This window comes from Typopeltis vanoorti, chromosome 6, assembly GCF_054136105.1.
Source record: "Typopeltis vanoorti isolate ZY-2024b chromosome 6, IOZ_Tvanoo_1.0, whole genome shotgun sequence".
Taxonomy (NCBI): domain Eukaryota; kingdom Metazoa; phylum Arthropoda; class Arachnida; order Uropygi; family Thelyphonidae; genus Typopeltis; species Typopeltis vanoorti.
In genome coordinates, this window is record NC_143554.1 from 13,693,288 (window position 1) to 13,715,837 (window position 22,550).

The window sequence follows — 22,550 nt, forward strand, 5'->3', positions numbered from 1 at the left end:
AATTTTGGAAACGTTGATCTAGATGATCTCTTTCAGACATTGCAAGACATGCAAGTTTGTAACTGTAACACGCTTCGCTTAACGTCTTTTATAGTGTTGAGTGCTACCACGAGACCCCTTTTGCGTTGCGATTCGAAAATATGAATCTGTTTTCCCTTTCTACTCGAAATCATCAGTTGTACAAACTGCCACAAGCTGATTGTTCTGAATTTCTGGTTGTAATACTCAGAAATAGTGTTCGTCCTTAACTTTTGGACACCAGTGTACCATCATTCTATCTTGAACGAACGGATTCTGATGAAATGATCATTGGACTACGTGTCTGTGTAAAGCATGCGCAATTTTTTCATCTATATGTATATATAGATGAAATCTATATTTATATATATTCAGTTATATATATTATATTCAATTATATATATATATATATATATATATATATATATATATATATACACACACACACACACACACATATATGTTTAAATATACCAAGAAATTTTATATACTTGGTTTTACTCCTTTTCCCAAGAAAGCAAAACGAAGTTTTGCGAGTGAATATTCACGTCTGAGCTACTTGTATATAGGGGCTAATGACTTCATAATCACTTGCCTTGGAGATGCTAATATATATTATATATAAACTTCATTTAGTTGGATTCTCAGACTTTCAGTAGTCGATCGTAAGAGGTACTCGCACTCCTAAGAAGGTCGCGGGGCTGTGAACGTAATCTCAATTGCTTAAAGTTGCAAAAAAATCAAACGTTTAGTACAATTAAATTTTAATGGTTTTATTGATTAATTTTCTGTTTGCATAATAGATGGCGCCACATACCTTCTAGCATTTATTTTCTTAGTTGAAAAATGAGTTATCCAGTTGAAGTAATTTAGAACTAAGCATGAAAGTAAAATTTGGAGTAATTAAAAGCGACTTAAAAAACTTTCTTCTGCCGTGAATTCATTATAGATATAGATGTTATTATGTAAAATACAGTTGCATTCTGAGAATATCTTCAGAAACATTTTAAACTGTTCAAATTAAATTTGCATTTACTAGTATTTTTTAATACTTTTCCGTCAACGCCTTGAAAAAGCTAGACAGTTTGCAAGCGAAACTGGTAGGCAAAGATGTTTGTTAAAATATTTGTATATTTTAACGATAAAGTGAATTGATTCACTTTATCGTTCACGTAGAAAAATTGTATTAGATAATCGGCTTCTTTAATATATATGTGGCTCCATCTTTTGGGAAATAGGGGAGGTATATTTCACGTTATTCAAATTTGAAAGGCTTAATATTCTCAAATGTTGACAATATTAGCATCTTATATAATATGATGCTACAATAATTTATCGTTGAAATTTCAGTAGCAACTTACTGCTCGCTTACCGAAAGTAATGCAAAAGGGTTTCGCCTGCGTGGATTCGCTTATTTCTTTGAAGGAATGGATGCCAGTTTGGCTGTAAGTTGCTATAATGCACGACTTCCCGATACCAGTCAGTTTTAGAGGTAAGCAAGAGTTATTTACAATAATTTTTATAGTATACCACTGCGTATGATATAGTAGCAAACACAACACCAATAAACCATGCTCTTTAATAATAATAAAACCTAAATGTAATTGAGACAATTTACCTCACATTCCGAGAATGACAAACGATGAAAAAGAAATATAAAAAATCAAGACCGGTCAGATCATCTCATATGGAGAAGCAAAAAGGCAGACAGCCGCAAAACACCAGTCGGGAAAATCCCCTTGCGCCGAGCAGGTGGAAGTGATGAAGTTTATCAAAATGAAAGCAAACCCATACGTGTATCACACCACCGGACAAATTTGGCAAACCTGAACTTCATAATCCTGAGTGAGCTTCTCTTTGGAACCATTAATCATTCAGATTATGGTCTCAATCGTGGAACAACCCCTCAAATGATTCACGGAAAGAAAACCCACTTAAGGGGTGCTTAAGGGTCAAAGCTGTATAACTGAGAGGAGACCTCCACATAGCCTTTAAAGGAATGCGGAGAACAGACCAGGGCTTCTGACCTAATGTCCAATCCTCACATTCTCATGATTCACCCTGTTGGATATCTACCTGGATACTAAACGAATGAGGATGGGCTGGCAATTTGGGATTTAGCCGACCAAATTGTATTCTTATTGGTTAAACCAAAATAAAAAATGATGGTACAACATGACAAAATTTTATGCCGGCTGGGGCGTCACCCGGTTAAACAAGGCCCCCGTTGTTTTCGCCAGGGAACCAGGGCGAACAGCGATAAGTCAGCTACTGGAACAAATCTGAAAACCAACCCCAACTCAACATCACCAGAGTTAAATATCGGTACTATCAACGTAAGAAGCCTGAATGGCAAAGAAATGGAGCTAGCTGAGGAATTAGATAAGTACCAGATCGACATAATAGGGGTGACTGAAACAAAAAAAAAGACCAAAACTGGTGAGATCTTTCTGAGCAATAAATACAAATTGTTATATTCAGGCAATGACAATCAAGGAAAAGAAGGAGTAGCCATAGTATTCAACACAAAATACGAGGCTAATCTTCTTGAATGGCAGTCAGTCTCAAGTAGAGTAATATGGGCAAATATGAGAATGGGGAACTGGACAATGAGACTTATTTGTGCCTATGGTCCCACAGAAGGTTCTACTAAGGTAGAAATGGAGGAATTTTTTGAGGCTTTAGAAAAAGCAACTGACACAATGAAAAACGAAAAGTTGGTCCTTGTTGGGGATCTAAATAGCAGAGTAGGAAATGATTGTGAGACATACAAAAATATTTTGGGAAAATTTGGAGAAAAGAGCAAAGCTAATAATAATGGCAAATATCTGTTGGATTTCTGCTCAGGACATGGACTGGTTATTACTAACACCATGTTCCAACATAAAAATGTGCACAAATTCACATGGAGAGAAGAGGCTAGGAATAAGAAAAGTCTCATTGACTATGTTATTGTTGATAGTGTTGTTTTCTCCCTGGTGCAGGACACCAGAGTGTACAGAGGATTTGAAATTGGAAGTGATCACTATTTAGTCTTGAGCAGGATAAAATTGAATTTTATACTGAAAACAAGAACATGTAAGAAAGTTTTAAAGCGAATAAAAGTTGAGCAGCTCTCAGATGTGAACTGTAGACTAAAATACACAAAGATTATTGAAGAAAAAATGAAAGAGTTTGAGAACAGGAATCAAACATTGGAGATTCAGTGGCAAACTCTGAAGAAAACATTGATTGATTCTGCCAGAGAGGCATGTGGTGAGGTTGTGTGCAAGGATAAAAAAATCAGAACTCCCTGGTGGACACAGGAAGTTAAAGAGGCAGTGAAGGAAAAGAAGAAAGCATATCAAAAGTTCCTGTCAAATAAGTCAGCTTGTGCTCTTAGAGAATACAGAGACAAATGCAAGAATGCTAAACACTGTGTAAAACTAGCTAAACAAAAGTCATGGGAGGACTTTGGCAAGAATATAGAAAATAAATATCAAGAAGGTGGCAAAATATTCTGGAGGTTGTTGAAGAAGCTTAGGAATGGAGGAAAGAGTGCTGTAAAAGGAGTTAGAGTTGATAAAGGTGACATGAGAACTGCAGAAAAAGATATCCTTGAAGTATGGAGTAATTATTTTGAAAAACTGCTAAATGAAACAAGCAGTGATGATAGCACAGTGGTAAAAAACACTGACCAGGCATGCAGTCAGGAATACATATCCATACTTGAAGTAGAAAAAGCCATCAAAGGCTTGAAATGTGGAAAGGCAGCTGGAGTAGATGATATTCGACCAGAAATGCTGAAGTATGGTGGTATAAGAGTCTTACAGTGGCTGCACTGCATAGTTCAGAAAGCCTGGACAGAGGGACGAATTTACGATGATTGGAGTAAAGCTCTCATAGTACCCATATATATAAAGGGAAATAAAACTGAATGTGAGAATTACAGAGGTATTTCCCTACTTAGTGTTCCTGGCAAGATCTATGCAAGTATACTTGAGAAACGGTTGAGAAGAATTGTGGAAGAAAAGCTTGGTGAAGAACAGGCTGGATTCAGGCCAAACAGAGGCTGTCAGGATCAGATCTTCACTTTACGACAAATAGTCGAGAAAGCATGGGAATATAACAAAGATCTGTATTTAAGTTTTGTCGATTTGGAAAAGGCATATGATAAGGTGCCAAGAGAGAAGCTATTCAATACGCTGCAGTTATATGGTGTCAATGGGGCATTATATCAAGCAGTACTTAGTCTGTATTTGAGTTGTGAGTCAGCAGTTAGAATTGAAGGAAGTACAGGAAAATGGTTTAATGTTAAATGTGGTGTGAGACAAGGATGTACGTTATCCCCTCTGTTATTCATTATCTATATGGATCACATTATGAAGGAAAGTGGTATTAAACATGATATCAGAATTGGAGATGTTAATGTCAGCTCTTTGCTTTATGCGGATGATGTTATACTTCTAAATAAATCCGCTACAAGTCTGCAAGATTCTCTGACTAAATTGAATAGTTGTTGTAATAGATATGGTATGAAGGTCAGCAATAAAAAGACAAAGACAATGAAAATAGGCAGAATCATTGAAAATGTCAACTGTCTTGTGAATGGAGAACCTTTTGAACAAGTAAAACATTTCAGCTACTTTGGCACGATTTTTACTGAAGATGGTAAATTAAATATAGAAATAGACAACAGAATCAGCAAAGCTGGTATGGTGGGAAGTCAATTGAATAAATTCATATGGAATAAGAGAGAAATTAGTCGGAACACTAAATTAGCTGTATACAAGACAGTGTTCAAACCAGTTTTAACTTATGGATCTGAGAGCTGGGTCAGAAGTAAAACACTTGACCAAAGACTAGAGACTGCAGATATGAGAGTCCTGAGAAAGATTATAGGCGTGAACAGATGGCATCAATGGCAATATCATATTAAAAACGAGGATATTAGGAAAGAACTTGACATGGTCAACATTCAGGAATGCGTTAGCAGAGCTAATCTCAGGTGGTATGGTCACTTAAACAGAATGGGCGAGGAAAGATTAGCAAAACAAGTGTTTTCTGCCAGGTTGGCAGCAAAACGATCCAGAAGAAGACCAAGATATAGGTGGATTGATACGGTACAAAGTGCCTTAGACGATAGAAATATAAGATCTGATAATGTTGGAGTCTTGACAAGTAACAGACTGATTTGGAGGAAAATTGTAGATAGGAAGTTAGTAATGATATAATTTTTTCATGTAGTACTATCATATCCTGTACACCCCTTGTGGGTACATGGCAGGAATTTGATGATGATGATGAAGAAAATCCACCGATCCGAGAGAGAGAATTTCTGTATCGACTGAATGTGGATTAAACAAAGTACCAACAATGAACATAAGAGGTGATGTATTATTCTTTTTTTTTCTCTAAAGGAAGAAATGGCCCATCCATACATAAAAAAAATGATAAACACAAGACTGACAAAGTCAAGCCCGTTCAGAGATCGAATGACCTTACAAAGCGAAAGGAATTGAAAATTTTTACACTGGAACAATCACGGATTCCTCCAAGCGATTCTACTTAAGAAACAAAACCCTCTTTTCTTGTTCGTAGGAGATATTTAAAATCCCATAGAGGACCTCATCTTAAGATAAATCTCTATTATTTATAAGGAGAGAACTGGAGATGGAGTATCTCACGGAGGATTCGCTATCTTTGCCTGGCAACTCCGTTTCTTTTGTAACCCGTCTAACTGCGCATTATTCTAGTATAACACGGGTATGAAATGCTCACCAAAGTGAGCTGTTTCAGTTCTGTTGTGAAGAACGAATGAATTTTAAATAAACGATGAGATACCGAAGTGTTGTGCATGAGTTCGTTTCAAAAGCAGGAAACGAATTCACCACGAGACTGGAAGAGAAACCGTTCATGAAGACATTGCGTGAAAGATTTGTATTATTCAGTTTCTTTGAATGTATTAATTGCAATCAAGGATTAAAAGACTTAGTTTACGTTCACAGCATACAAACAGCCAAAATTGATTTCATATTGGAAACAGAAATTTCAAGTAGCAAAACGATTTGGGGCAAACAGATGATTACAACAGTCAGTGGCGGAGAATTTTCTAAAGCGCTGCTCTAAATGACTCGTGAACCCATCGGGGAAAAAATCAGAAAAAGTTTGTGATCACGTCTTTCTAAACAGCTGGTTCGACACGTTTCCTCCCAGAAACAAATCTCAGAATAATCCTAAAATCAAAGAAAAGCAAACTCTCCTCGACTTCGAGATAACAGGAGAGTGTATTACATTTGTTGCATTTTTTTGTTTGGTTTTTCCACTCCTAGAGAATTATGCCGATTAAACATTACCGCCCTTTGAGGGCAGAGTTCAACATCCTTGAGTTTTGATGAAGTCTTGAGTCAGATTAATCTGAAATTTTTGAATATTTCAAAATGTCTTTTCGATATCCTGCATTCTTAAAAACTAGATCCTAGAAATCTTAAAAATCTCTTACTATGTGTAATGACTTCCTCATTACATACCCCCATTTAAATACGTGTTGTTGGAAACGGTCAACCACAAACGTAGAATCCTTAGAGGTAACCTTTAAGGAATGATTTAGATAGTTAGTTGGCCAATCTGAAGTATATAAAAACAAGGTTAAAAAGACGTTAACTGCTTTGAGGTTATTTGCACATATAGAGATGCAATTATTAATCAGGCTTATCAGGAACACCTGAAATTTCATGCGGTGTAAAAATTGTGTTTGTGTAATGAAATAATTCATAGTGGATCAGTCCCCCTCTCTCTGAGCTTCGCGTCAAATGCAGGAATGCCTCAGAACTCTGTTCTACATCTGTCCTCTTTCCTGTACATAAATGATCTGCTCTCAGTCACCAATAATTCCATTCATGGCTTTGCGTACGATAATAACCCCCATTTATCTTATCCAGTAATCAGAGATCCCTAGCATCAAGATCAACTTCAACCAGTGCGGTAAATAAGCCGAATCAATAGCTGAAGACATCAGCTATTGATCACCATACCAACAGTAGCGGATTATGTTCCTTTGAGGCCCTAGGGGTATTTTTTATAAGGCCGAAAGTGTTTTAATATTAAAAAGACGATAAAATCCTTAAATAATAATTTTTTCTTTATAGAAGAAAAATCTCGATGCTGTCCACAGTGAGCAATTCGTCTTATGGATGACCCTTTCCTTACGAACTCACTTCCGCCTGTATCACGCAGAAGTAATGTCTCAGTCAGTGTCTGGTCTGCAAGTACTTCTGAGTGATACAGGTTTTTTTTTATTTTTTAAATCCTACCAATGCTTCTTTACATTTCATTTTGTTCTTCTGTTAGCTCTTCAGTTTAATATTGCATTTCATATCATACTACGTGAGTAATATTTTCCAGAAGATGGCGCCACTGAATTGACACTGCAGTAATGTGTAATTGTATTTATTACTTGTGTATATGGGGTAACGATAAATCTGAGTATCTTCCCTTATTAATATTTTAATACTATTTTAACATCAAAACTTGCTGATTTTAATGAACATATCAGCGTTATCGAAGGGATACGAAGTGCCCAATAAAACTATTTAGTAAATAGTTTCCCAGTATCATAATTGCAATAATCTGAATATGCAGTAGAGTTATTTTTTATGATTTGTTAATTTCTGCATAATTCTTCTTTTGCTTAATAGATGGCGGCACATGTCTCACCCTTTTGATTTCTTCGCAGAAAATTCACTACAATTATACGGAACCTTTTTCTGCATGAATTCACCTGCAACTGTGATTTGATTTGATAGATTTCGTAGAGAAATACTTGTATTGTAAAATTAATGCACATAATGAAATTGTGTGATTTTACATGTGGCTCCATCTGTTGACAAGTAAGTGAACTACATTTCGTGTTATTTAATCTTAAAAGTGTTAACATTTTCGAATGGCTTTAGCGCTGACAATTTTAGTTGCACATTTGTGATATATATAATGTAAAGAATGGATTCTACAATAATTTATGTTTTCAGTAGTAACTTGCTGCTGGCTTATCGAAAGTAGTGCAGAAGATTTTCAACTGCAGCGAAAATAAACTGCGTAATTTCGCTTGAAAGGGGTGGAAATGAGTTTCTCTCATGCAAAGTAGCGGTAATGCGAGGCTTTTCAATACTGATAGTTTAGAGGTAAGTAGAGTTATGAAGAATCATTTAGTAATTAATTATTACATATATAATTAATCGTATTTTGGTAATGTGATGACAGTGGTCGACTTTACGTTCCGATCGTAGTTTGACAAATAAAATGACAATTCCACTATTCAGAAATGCGCATAAAATAAGTAATGTGTAAATGATTCACTGCGCATGCTCAACTGACGCCACGCTATAAACTTATTATGTATTCGTAAAAATAATACTGATAAAAATCAATTTTTAATTTCTGAATTTTTTTTTAAAATTATACACAATATTATACGCAATGCGTACAACCCAAGAGCACGTGCTCATCCGCGTTATAAAATTTATAAGAATTATACAAATTAGTATTTAGAGCATAATGACGTAGTATACGAAAATAGTGTGTGACATCAGTAAACATGAAATAAACAAACTCGCGTGAAAGTTTGCAAATGAGCCAATTCAGTGTGATGGCGTCGTTAATTATATTTTTTGCGCTTGCTTAGAACAAACTGTCCATATTATCATAAAAGCTCAAGTACTCGATAATTATATTTTTATATTTGTTAATATTGACTTCGTTTCTTAGAAGGGCAGTGGATGGGGATTGTCGTTGCAAAATAGGTAAAGACTTATTTTATTTTGGTGCTTTTGACTTAATATTTATCAGATTTTGAGAACAGCAGTATACGATGAAGATAAATAACTACCTGAGCGATCGTGTAATATGTAAATTAATTTAATTCAATGAGCTGAAGATTCATCCTGTATAACGGGGTGTTGCAGCTCATTGTATTTCTGCCATTATTAAAGTGGAAGCAGTTTGTCACTATTTTTATATCTGCAGTTACAGCGTTAAGTATTTCGTTTACAGAATATGCCGTGAAGGTCAATGCAATGTCATCTGTGAAGGTGTTGATTTTACTTGATTGCTGTAGGTCAAAGAAATCGTGAATGTAGATTATAATTTAGCTGGAGTTTTTACTACTTGTGTAAGGTTTTGAATTCATTAAAAAAAAAAAAGTACCTAATCCATGAATTCTTATTACCATAACGGGGGGGGGGTACTATAATGGTGAACACAACAGTCTGAAATGGTGTGGCATGTTGGACAAATGTCATTCATGGAATAACATCCTTCTAGAGGAAAGATAACTTCTTACTTAGCACTGAATAAGACGATTGCGTTCGACTCCATCTTGTTACAGACACACACACATAAAGGCCACAATTCCATCTTATCCTGCCATAGGAAATGTAGAGAAGATAAATTTTATTTTAGAAACCGGTGAATTGGATGTCAGAGGAAAGGCAGATATCGTAGTTGGTTTGAAATGTTTGTATAAATTAAACTAGTAAGTATTAGTAGTCTACAAATAATACTAATATGTATTAACGATAGTAGTTAATACATATCTACAGTTAATACAGTTCTACTAGTGGTGGGCAGCAGATGGTGCTGTGTTGATGGCAGGTGTCGTGTAGTTGGAGGATTAAGTAAAGGAGACGAGTTGGAGTAGTTGTCCTCCCACGATAAGTATTTTTCTTTCTTAGTTTGATTCCGGACGATAGGTTGCCGAACCTACAGCGACCTCTAGCAGCATGAATAAGCCGACGAATTGAAAAACATAATGCCTTATAAAAATAGAAATTTCTATCAGTGACTATACAGGAAATATACTCTCCGTAGCCCATTTGGTTTCGGGTTCGAATTCAGTTTGAGTTTTTCTTCCCTCAACAGGCACTTGTGAACACTCATCTACAGGCATAAACACTTCGCCTTAAGAAATCCAGCAGGGGAGCGGCGTGCTGCCGGCAGTGGTTCACTCAAGATTTAATCTTGGGGGGGGGGGGGGTTAAGTATACGATTTGAGAATACACACTACGCATTGCATATGACCTATGACTGAGCATCAACAGTGATCGCCAATATATGATACTCATACCCATGATCTCCTTTGGCCCGGCTCGGTCCGACGGAGCAATACTTCGTTCGCCTCGCGTTCAACCCTGAATTCATAAGTTGTATATAAATAGAAGACACGACACAATATAAATTTTAAAAAAAATAATAATTTTAATTAGGAAAATAATTTTGGAAATTTTCCTAGTGTTTTTCCTTTTTTGGGGGAAGGGGGCCCTTGGCCCTCTCCCTGGGTGTGCCAGTGGCTGTCGGGACTCATAATAAGGAGAGGAGACTCGACTCGTGCTAATTGACTGATGGATTGGAGAAGAAGATACAAGAAATGCAGAAAAGGAAAGTTTATTAATTTAAAGGCAAGTGAATTTTAGATGGTATGCAGATGAATATAACGAAACAACAGAAAGTAAAGGTAAAGCAACAGAAAGTGGGACTGAATGAGTTGTCGAAATGCCCAAAATTAATCGAACTATTATCTTCTGAAGAAAACCATTAAACTTTCAGAAAGATTTTTTTTTTATCAAGAAAGTTATTCAAAGAAGAAAAGTATTTTTCATGTCTGGAAAATTATAAAAGTAAAAGACGGATTTTTTTGCGTGAAATGGGACCGAATTTTAGATTATTCAAACCAGTTTTGGAAATTTGTTTGCACTTTTTGTTTGGAAACGTTCGCATGAGCGCACACACACACACGGAAGGGGGGGGGGGGGTTAATTTCGATGTAAACCGGTTGTGGGTTGCTTTTTCTTTTTTTTTTTTCTTCAACAACATGCTTGTCAGAAACGTTGACAGAAGAAGACTGAGCAACCGCGTACAGCAAAGTGGAAGAAAGAATAAACATTCTCCAAATAATTTTAGTGATATCCAGCTTAGTTCGATTTGAATTCGATTATGTCTTGCGATATTGCTTATCTTTAATTTCTTCGTAAGTGATTAGTTGTATCTTTTTCTTTATGCTTTATGCACAAACAATAATCAGAAACAATAATCACAAACAATAATCAGATGCGCCTTGATTATTCGAGACATAAATACAAGTATTTCCTTATCTTTTACGATTAGTTCAGAGTGCTGGTATTATGCATATGACTGTGGACCTCATATTTCCAAAATATATTATTGGAATCATTCTTCCTTATTCGGAAGGAGGAGAGGGGATGGAGAAAGAAAATAAGAACAAACAGCCATTCAGTTTTGTCCGAGCATATTCTAAAGAGCATATTTCTTCGCCTTGCCCAAACTTAACAATTTTACATCGCCGAATTGAAGCCGTTGGCTCTTCATATATTTAGTAATTAACAATAAGCATCTGATTATTGTTTGTGATTTTTACAGCAGTGAATATTATTAGGAGAGGCCATCAAATGTCTTGCCTGTGAAATTCAAGATTTCCCCATCGGTTTTCTGTTTTACTTAAGGAGGGGGGGGGGGGGGGAATTGTAGCTTTCCCCATGAGAACCACGTCGTTAAGTGTGTGAAATCGAGCAACTGAAGACCAAGCAAGCACCTCTCAACAAAAGGACAAATGTCTCGAGACTCTCATGACTGCACTAAGTGGGTCCCGTGAGGGCATCCACGCAACAAGCCTAATACAATATTATTAGCTCACATTTCAGACTGATTCGGTGACGACCATGAACAACTCTACCAAAAGAACTGGCTCATTACGAAATGTGCGTTGATTTTATCCCTTTTAGTGAGAAGGGGAAGGAAGTAAACCGAAATTCCACAGAGAATTGCTTTTCCTATTTTCAGTATCGGAAGAACAATGCAAGTTTACTGTTTTTATAAGAATAAAAAATTAGATTAATTTTCCATTATGACCTCTGCAGTCAAACGAGTTAGTCATTTTAATCATTGTTCTTTGGGCAGGTTTTTTACTCTACAAAAGCTGTTTTTATATACATGCTTAAGCATGTTCGATCCTCATTATTTACCGTTGTCAGGAGAGAGTAAATCAAAGTTCAAGATCTTATAATGACCATACTCAAAATGCCATATTAGTCCAAGGTGGAGGCTCGGAACGAAGTAGAACTCGTCATCTGCTGTTATTTCGTAATAACAGCAGAGCGACTAAGGCTATGCGAGGCCTGTACAGTGTCTGTTAATTATGTGTTCTTTTAGCCAGTTTGCTTTGATTATTAATTGAAATCACTGTTGGAACAGTTAATATTTTAAGTGTTTATTAAAATTCTAAATGAATACCAATAATATTTTGATTTATTATTATTGGTAGAAAATAAAAGCCGAAAAAGGAAAATTTTAAAAGCTCCATATGTATCAAGATGATCATAGCAAGAAGTTATTAATTTGACACAAAATTAAATTTTAATCATTTGGCGGATGGACCAAAAATTCTTGACATCCTTTTTTTCATTTGGCTGGTCTTCATTGGGATATTCCTCTGTTGGGTTTCCGTCTACTCACCCCTTCGAAACATAAGATCATTTTAAAGACAGAATGGAGCTTCTCCAAGTATTTTGGTTGCCTGCGAACAAGTATCTTGTCGAAAGATAATCATAGAATTGCCATCACTGTCTTACTTTATCATAAGACAAAACTGTGTATTAATAGGACTGTCCTATTATCCTACTTAATTTCTTGGATTGTGTAAATATTGCTGTGATGGCAAACGCCTTCGTAGCTTTGGACATCTGAATGTCGTGTGTGTGTGTGTGGTTGCAGGTGTTTTTTCGCTGATCAAAAAGCAGTAAAATGATTGCACATGGCGTGATTATCAGTCACGCTTTATGCATTAATTAATCACGGCAATACTCAGCTTTCTATTAATTTGATGGACGATGTGAATACTTTGATCAAAGCCATCTCTCTCTCTCTCTGATTAATAAGGGCATGATTTCGCGTGCTTTTACCAAGCGGTTACGTGTGTGAACAACACGCATATTTACAACTTCTTGAGTGGATACTTCGCATACTAATTAGCCAGCCGAAGAAATTGTTTTCCGCAATAGTCGAGTCACAATCTTGAAAAAAAAATAATAATAATAATCCAATCTGAAATGAAGTCAAACTGCATTAAATCAGCTGTTTAATAATTAGAAACACTAACGAAATAAGTACGATTTTTCTATAAGAAGGGAATAGTGCATATGTACCATTTTTGACTCTGGCAGCAGTGGCCACAATAAAAAAAAAAAAAAAAAAAAATTATAACAATAATCAAAGAATAACTTTGGATATGCCTAGTAAGACAGTACAGCTTGTTGGCGATAGAGGGCAGCACCATTCATGTTCATCGGAATGAGGACAAACACAAAAAAAATTTCGCATCTTTAGATGAATGCATCAGATTACATGCAACACGTGCGTGGTGACTGTACACACAAGCCCGTTGTGCGTCAGACCACGCGAGGAGCGTGAGAACCTTCCGCGGGGCACGCACCGTGTCAGCCCGCTCTCATGCCACGCACGGGCGTCGCCCGTCAGTGGCACGCTCGGCCGTCAAGCCGGTCTGTTATCTGATTAGCCTCGCACCAGAGTGCCCGCGATTGCTGAAGCGTAACAGGTGGATGTTAGCCCGGAGGCCAGGCGATATTGGACGCTGGAAACGAACAAACCGACAGCGGGAGGGAAATTGTCATTGCAAAAGCTCGGTGTGCTTACGACTCGTTACCTGCGAAAGATTTTTTTTTTTCGGCCGGTTGTGTCAAGGGTTAAATACGCACATCACAGATTTTCAGCCCCATTTAATTTGCGCGAGTGCCACTTTCAATTAAATGCAAGCCTTTTTTTTCCCGCAGAGGTGTTCGGAGGATTCCACGGATGCACCATCAGCCGCGCCGTTTGGGTGTTTTCTGATCGGAAGGAGGCTCTGCCGAAATTGCGAATAAAAAGGGAGAACGGTAAAGAGAGCTTTGAGAATGAATTCTCGCAGTCCTTGAGGCAAATGAATGGCATCTCACTCCATCAATCACTTTTGCTTTCTCCAGATTTTCTTGTGCCAGCAGAACACCACTCCTGTCCTGTCCCAGAATTCCTGGTTGCGATAATCCCTTTAATGTGTACAATTCAAACACGCATTCGGGGAAATGAATATTTTAGACTATCAAATTATTTACTTAAAGAAATTCGAGACATAAATACAAGTATTTCCAAAAATTAATTTCTTTTAATTTAGCTTACATTAATTTAAAATTTTTCAAAAGTATAAAACGGACATTTGTATAACCCAAAATTATAAACTCATCGGGGTTACAAAACATACTAACGGATCATTAGCGCAAAAGTATTGTGACAGTGAAACATAATGGACAATAAAAAATACACATCCAATAAGAGCATGTATAACTGATAGGCTAATTTCTCAGTTGACGCTCTTACTCTAAACGTGGGACAGAGATGTTTAGGATTATCTTTCAGTAGGAGATGATTTTCATCCCTCGGTGTGGAACTACCCATCCGCTTATTGAAGTTCTGAAGTGGCTTGAAAAAGAGCAATATAGGTGTCTAGAGTCCAGATTATGTAAAAATACATAAAAATTATAGAAAATATATAATTAATATTTCCCTATTTTTGACCCATTGAAAGGATGGAAGGAGTCTTCTCAGAACAGTAATAGAAGGAGAAGTTCCTGGAAAAAGAGGAAGGGGTGTCTGGAGTGACTGATCTCCAGAGAGTTGAGGCCTCCAGAAAAGCAAACAACAGGACTACATGGCGAGGCACATCACCGAGCATCGGAGTGACCGTATCGCATCTGTGGATGCCAAATGAACATACAGATATTAATTTTATTTTATTTTTCTGTATTTTTTAAACAGAAAAATATCCTTAGTCCACCCGGGTTACTAATGTACTATAGAAGGGATTATCGTGAATGGAAGTTTATAATGTATATATACATTATAATCCTGACATGGATTTTAGGCCAAGTGGTCTGTTCTGGTCTCATGCCATCTCTTTCTTGGTCTTCTGATTCTTCTTTTTTCACATATTTTGTATCTGTGTAATATTTTTGGTAGTTGCTGTTGTCCATTCGATTTAAATGTTCTAGCCATTTTTGTTTATACTGTCTTATGTAATAATTAATTGGTTTTATATTCAGGGATTGGAAGATTTCTTCATTTGTTTTATGTTCCCACTTCGTATGTTTTTCTGAGAAATTTCATTTCTGCTGTTTGAATTCGTTTTTCATCTTTCCTTTTTATGGTCCATGTTTTGCTTCCGTATAATAGAGTTGGTTTTGACAAGACATTATATAGTCTGATTCTAGTGTGATTTTGTATTAGGGATGGCTTAAATATATTATTTATTATGCCCTTTACTTTGACAAAGTTTGATATTTTAGTGTCTGTCTTTTACTTCTCCGTATGATAAGTCACATCCCAAGTATTTGAAAGTATTTGCTTGTTTTAATATTTCATTATCTATCACTATTTTACTTCTTATTGGGTTTTCTCCTTTGAATGCAATTATTTTTGTTTTTTTTCTTTAGATATTGTCATATTATATTGTTTTGAGATATCATTTAATGATCTTTGTAGATCATCTTCTGATGTAGCTAATACTATTTGATCATCTGCAAATAGTAATGTATCTATCTTCATTTGTGGGGTTATTTGTGTACCAAATGGGTTGTACTGTTTCCAGATTGTTATAATTCTATTTATATATATATTGAAAAGCAGAGGCGAGAGGGTACATCCTTGTCGTACTCCTCATGATATATCTTTCCATTCTGAGGTGTGTTCTAATTTAACTACTATTTTATTTCCTGTATATATTTCTTGAATGGTTTGGTATGTTTAAATTGGTGAATATTTTAAACAATTTTTGTCTACTAAATTTTTCAAAGGTTTTTTCGTAATCAGTAAGCGCCGCGTGTGTTTTTTTTTTTTTGAAATTCTCTTCTCTAGCAATTTTAGAGTAAAAATTGAATCTATGCAGGATCGGCCTTTTCGGAAACCATTTTGTTCTTCTAGTAGTTTGTCCTCTACAATACTGCTTAGCTTCTCTTTTAATATTTGCGTATATTTTATATCCTGTATTTAGCAGACTAATTCTCTTATAGTTAATTCATTCGTCTTTTTTTTCCTTTTTTATAGATTGAGATAACCAGTGCTTTCCCCCCCCCAAGAGTTAGGAGTTTTTCTAGACATCCAAAACACACACACACACACACTGAGTTAGCTTTGCATTAGGAACACTCACCTAATAACGCATTGGTCCACCTCTCTGTGTAGTCACGGCTAGCAGATGCCTAGGAACAGATTTCACAAGGTGTCGAACATCTTCCATGCGTATCAGCAGTTCTCACACCCAGTTCCAGCATATTCCACACCTGTTCAACTGGGTTACGGTCATAAGAGTTTGGGAACCAAAGCAAGCAATGTGGCGAATTCGTTGTTGTGTTCCTCGAACACAACAACGAATTCGCCACATTGTGTTCCTCGAACAACTCAGTAATTGTACGATCCCGATGGCAAAGTGCGTTTTCCTGTTCAAAGATGGCACTGTGGTCGGGGTAGTCCTCCTGCAGATATGGATGGAGATGGTCGGATAACAGGTTTCTGTAGCGTTCAGTATTTGTGGGATGATAACCAACGAACCTAGGGCGTGCCAAGATAAAAGCTCCCCAGACCATAAAACCACCTCCACTGGCTGGTTGAACTCCAACTGTGTAACCAGGGAATATGGCCTTATGCTGTTTGTACCAAATGAGAACCCGGTGTAGCATGAACGGGACTTATCGCTCCAGACGACCTTCTTCCATCAGTTGAGGGTCCACTGCCGACGTTCCTTGGCCCATGCAAGGCGTTGTTTGCGATGCCTGGTCGTCATCATCATGGGTACCCCTTGGTCTTCGGCTATGAAATCCCCAGACAAAGCAAGGCATGGTGCACTTGGAAATGGATCGATCTGTCCCGCTGTTGTACTTGTGAGTGAGCCGTGTGATTATTGCACGTCGTTGCTGAGATACCAATCGTCGCACCCGACGCTCAGCTGTAGGATTAACCACACGCGGCTGCCCAATGTGAGCCCTTTAGCTAGATGTCTGTTCAGGGTTAATCCAGTCCTGATAAACCCTGGATACAGCTTCACAGGAGCAACCAACAAGTGCGACCTGTTTTCGAAACACTGGCACCTACCCTCCTAGCCCCCAACGTGGCTTACGTCGCCATATTTCCCCATTGCTGGCAAACATTTACTGATTACGTACAGAGGATAGGTGTGCCCATTTATGGTAGCCTCATGCGATGTTGATATCACGTGGTACTTCATTATCGCGCCGGATATGTAAATCGGGGGGGGGGGGAGCAAATTCTCTGTTATTTTGTGTGCTCGTTGATGTTGGCTTCTTTTCTTATTGAGACAGATAAATTGTTAAAATTTTGGAGTCAAATAGCGTTTATCTATTATTTCTTTTTGCTCTTTTGGTTTTATGTATTTCAAGTCCATCTTCTTTTTTCTATGCGCATGTCTTTATATGCTGATTATTTTAAGAATAAGAATCCGTTAGTTATGTAATTGCCTAAGAGATGTAATAGAGTATCTTACATTATATTCACTGTAGTAGTGTGTCTGTATTTAATAATAGTTAACATGCGTATTAATTTTGTAGAGAAATTAGAGGTATGAATGTGATGTGCAGGGTTCCTCCTCATTTTTTAAGTTCCAACAGTAATTACTCCATTCGGGCCTTCTAAAAAGCGGATTACTGAAAACAAATCAGTTTTAGTTTTCCTTTTCATGCATACCTTTCAGATGAGTGTATTTCATACGAAACGCACTGCACAAACTTCCCTACTTGTAGTTTCGGTATAGTGGAAGATAGTAGTTCTGGATGATACGATGAAGAATATCTGCCCGTTTGTTTGCTTGTCTTTTTAACATACTAATGTGTACCATCGCACCACCTGTCACCAATTGTTGGAGGTCCTAATCCTTTTACTACTGGGGACTGTAACCTAGCAGGCATTTGTAGATGGAAGAAACCCCTCATTTGGAACTTGTCCCCTGTTAGGACTGCTGAGATATATTAAACAAGGATCGGACCAAGTAGATCTAATGTTTTGGACCAGCTTTTTTCTTCTGGGATATAAATGCGGTCCTCCTCTTTACAGCTGGGTGGGGGTGCGAATCACCCATCCTGGAAAATAAAATATTCTCAAATATGAACAAACAAACACAACGCGAAAGACAATAATGGATTCCAGGAAGTATATACCCTAAAATAGGATCAGGATTTGCCCATGAAGTCGATGTTCATACCGACCTGTCAATCCGAAAGCATTTTTTGGCCTGTCAGAAACGAAAAATTAAATTCATAAATAGCAGAACATCTCATCATTTCGGATTTATAAAAAAGCGTTACAAATATCGCATCATATAAGGAATTCGAACCCAGATCTTTCTAATCAGAGGGCATCATAGATACTAAAACTTGCTCCTACCTTGCAAACGGGACCTCTCCTTGCCCCCAGTAATACACCAATTGTCGGCCCCGTGGTTAGTGTGCTGCGAGTTCGAATCCCACCATGGGCATGGATGTAAGTGATTGTCTTCCTGGGACAAATGGGTTTATTCGCCTTGTATGGGACCACATGCCCTGCTTACTGGAGGCCTGAAATGGCTTGAGAAAGTTCTGGTCTGTAGAGCGGGATTTCTGGATATGTTAAAAAACGAATAAAATTATAAAAACATAAAAATTAATAATAAAAATTAAAAAAAAAAAACTTGGCCTACCTACTCTACTAACGTGCCTTCCATGAGTGGGATTCACATAAAAAAAAAAAAAAAAAAAAAAAAAAAAAAAACTCTCCTTGGACTGACGTTTACCTCCAACCTCTTCTGGCACGAACACATCGCATCACATGAATAGCTTCTTCAGCATCCCAAAAAAACGATTTATTATTTACACCCACCTATCTGCTAACCCTTATATATTGAAAATCCACCCATCCTTATAATACTATCCACACATTTGGAGTGGCGCACCAAAAATCTCCCAAAAAAATTCTTGATGCTGTCCAGAGGAGAGTCATTCGGCTCATAGATGACCCTTCATCACAGGCTCACTTCAACCTGTGCGCCACAGACGCAGTTTCAGCTCTGTGTCTCTTCCACAGATACCTCCATATTCACTGCTTCAGTGAATTGGCAAACTCCACTTGCTGTTAGGCCTGTGAAAACAAGAGAAACAGCTGCGCAACATCCCTTTCAGTACGACTGTAAACTCATCGAACGTACTTCTCTTCCTCATTTATTCCATGTACCCTCCCCCTGTTCTCCCAAAAAACTACAACATCAATTTCTTCAAGATGTGCGTTAGATTCTGATGCCCCTTGTGTTTGAGATAAATATCAATACATGTATTTTAAACTACGAAGGCTTCCCCAAAAACTTTTTTTTTTTTTTTGCGTTTGACTCTTATCAACGTTCATTTCTTTGTTTTTGATTTTTGTTTTGTTAATCTATAGACAACTCCGCTCTTAACTACAGCCTTGTCTCTCATAAGTTCATGCTCCCTCTATATAAATTTATTTAAAGCTTTTTTAAGTTTTTTTTTTATCTCAAAAGAACTTTTCTTAGTTGTTAAAGATTGAAACAAAGCAGGTACCTGCATATACGAATGTCGTGAAAAAAAAAAAAAAAAAAACCTTGATAAACGATGACGGAGTTCTGCGGTAAAGATCAAAGTAGTCGCCCAAGCTAATTAATGATGCCATGAGATATAACACGTAAGACATGAAATATGTAAAGAAAGATGACTTTTAATTACCTTATCCGTTATCTAGCCCTTTATTTATTGGACTACTTTCAACAGATCTTTTCGTAGAGAAGTTCGTCCCCCACCCCACAGTATTGGAACGCACATACTTAGAAGGGACGCCAGTTTAGCCGCCAAAAGTTAAGCAATGATTATTTAGCGTTTGGCACGTGTTTTGACGGCCAATTATGAGATGGTTCCACTAGGGGGAAAAAATCAAAATTTAATTTTGTGACGGAATTAATTTGCTGCTTAGAATAACCAAAAATTACTCAACTCTCTGGATCACACTCAGGCAATAACCCTTCTTAATCTTTCAAATGGACTGAAACCATTCATCACCAGAAGGATCGGGACACAAAGCTGTCAGCGCGCATAAAACTTTACGAAAAGAACGGAAACTTCTGTATTTTTTTTTCTTACTGAATATTAAGCTCAACTCTTGCTAAACACAGCATCTGGCGTTGACATTAAGACTAGCACGATGTGACGAACACACACACATCGAATAATATGAGCTTATAGTAAAGAAAGAAAAGCAAATCGACCTATTTGGTGTGCGTGCAAAAATATGCTGAACTACAATACGCTGTAATCGGTCCGAATTGGTGTTCGATGTCAACAATGAAGGCACAGTAGGCGGCAGCACTGTCAATAAGACTTGAAAGCTGTGATTGGCTGTCGTTTGAACGGACTTTTACCACTTGGGTTGAGTCTGCCGAAAGCGAAAATATATTGGTGACTCATGCGTCACCTGCAGACCAAATTAGATGCCGTCTAATTTTAGCAGCTACCACGTAAACCCACTTCGTTCGTCTTTACTTCCTAGTCGCTCGCTGCGTCACGACACAAAAATGGGGAGTTTGGAGACAGCGACGACCCTCCTGGCATCACGTGTGTGGAGAATTGTAATAAGCAGAAACCTCAGTTCTGATGGCACGCAACTCCACTGCAGCATCAAACGTTGACTAATTCCTGGCTGCATCTTTGCAGAAGACTAAGGTTTCTGAAAAATAAACCGTTTTATTGAGAACGGTTTCTATGACGTATTCTGACGCAACAATTGAAATGAAATAATTATTTTTTTCCCCATTAATCACTGAAACTTGTCCCATTGTCATCATTATGACGTAACAATAACAATAAGGTATAAAAGTAAGTGCTCGAGGGGTACCATCCGTGCCTATTAGATGAACAAGTATGCGGATGGCCCGGAAGAATATCCGAAGGGTCATTTAGTTGTTTATGGCGAAAACAGGGCACACGAAATTCGCCTGCTTGAAGACAACGGATGGCTGGGTGGGGAAGCGTAGCAGTCTTTGAGTTGACCAAAAAACTGCACTCGGACTCAGACTGGTAGCAGTCTTGGTCCGAGTAAGGAGTTATGGTTTGTCTGCTGTTTCGACGAGGCTCTCGTTAAGTATTGTTTTGGCAGTATTGACGAAAGCCTTTCGGCAGAGGGCAGCATAAATTTTACGCTCAGTGTCTCACAGCAACGCGAGATTGAAAATGAACGAAGGATTTGGATTACTTCGATTGATGAGATGTCTAAGAAGGGACTGTTGGTCGAATGCATCGTAGTTGAGAAGTTTGTGTACGTCTGTGTACATTCCCGTTAATAACGGGATTACATTCCCGCTATTAACGGGAATGTAATCCCGTTAATAGCGGGGTTGCATTCCTCGTGTTGAAGTGATTTCACTTTGTCACAGGCCTCTTTTATTGGGCAAAGATCAATAGTCGCTTGAATCGTCACTCTTACCTCCGCCGGTGGAGATAAGAGAGACGATTCAACCGGCTTCTTGCGGCGATACTTGTTGGGGAAGTATTGCCGTTCGTTACTGAGTACTATATTCTGTGCTATAGTATCGCTATAGTCAGAGGGTGGTGAGTCCAGTTTGATCTCCCAAAAGAAGAGGATTGCAAGGCTCCTGGACTGTGGGAATTCGACACTATCCTGGAAACGCGGTCGCTGAAGGCACGGCAACTTCTGCGTCATCTTCAGAGATATCACGTATTGGAGGCAGTTTGCACCCAACTTTATACTTTCCTATCCATTTTGAAATCGGTGTCTGCAGTTGCGCAGAGAAAACCACACTGCTTTCATTTTTTTTTCCCTTTTTCTGAGTAAATCTTTTTTAAGTAACTTCAAAAAGTTAGTTCTTTAAGTAACTTTTGAAGTTACTTGAAGAACCCTTGTGTCGACGGGCACAAGGGTTTCTTTAAGTAACTTCAAATAGTTACTTAAAAAAAAAGATTTCTCTCTGTGGATGGCAAAAGTTGAGTCCACAATGTGGACATCTTAACGTTGGCTTATGGATTGTGCACTGTCCTAAACAACGTTGAGCGCTGCGGAAGTAGCCGGAAGGAGTTAGAATCTGGGGATGGTAGGTGGGCCACCCAGATGTATATTTTTTTTTTTAATAAACGATTTAAATGAGTAGTAGTCTTTGGTATTCTAAATAAATCAATGTAGCATTTAAAGAATTATACGAATTTAATTTTCACTAGGTAATTAAATTTCTTGAGTTTATGTGAATTTTGATGTTCAACCCCTCCCCCTCCCCCCAAAAAAAATGGTTTCACTAATCCAAAATTCAAACCGCCTAAGGTATATAAGGGAAGCAAGATTTATCCACATCTGGTTCAAGATATTTCTTGTGCCATCTGAAGATGACGCACCCATTCAGTACGCTATTATCATACTTGAAATTTTTGTGATGGGGGAGT

General features: G+C 37.6%; 1 protein-coding gene across 1 annotated transcript in view; it reads left to right on the top strand.

Annotated features, from left to right (window-relative positions):
• Window positions 1–8,673: 8,673 nt before the first annotated feature.
• Window positions 8,674–22,550, top strand: part of LOC150105302 (transcription factor HES-1-like) — a 138,760-nt gene continuing 124,883 nt past the window's right edge. The window contains exon 1 of the mRNA XM_090394679.1: window positions 8,674–8,795. The gene's annotated coding sequence lies outside the window, so the exon portion shown is untranslated. The remainder of the gene's footprint in view (window positions 8,796–22,550) is intronic.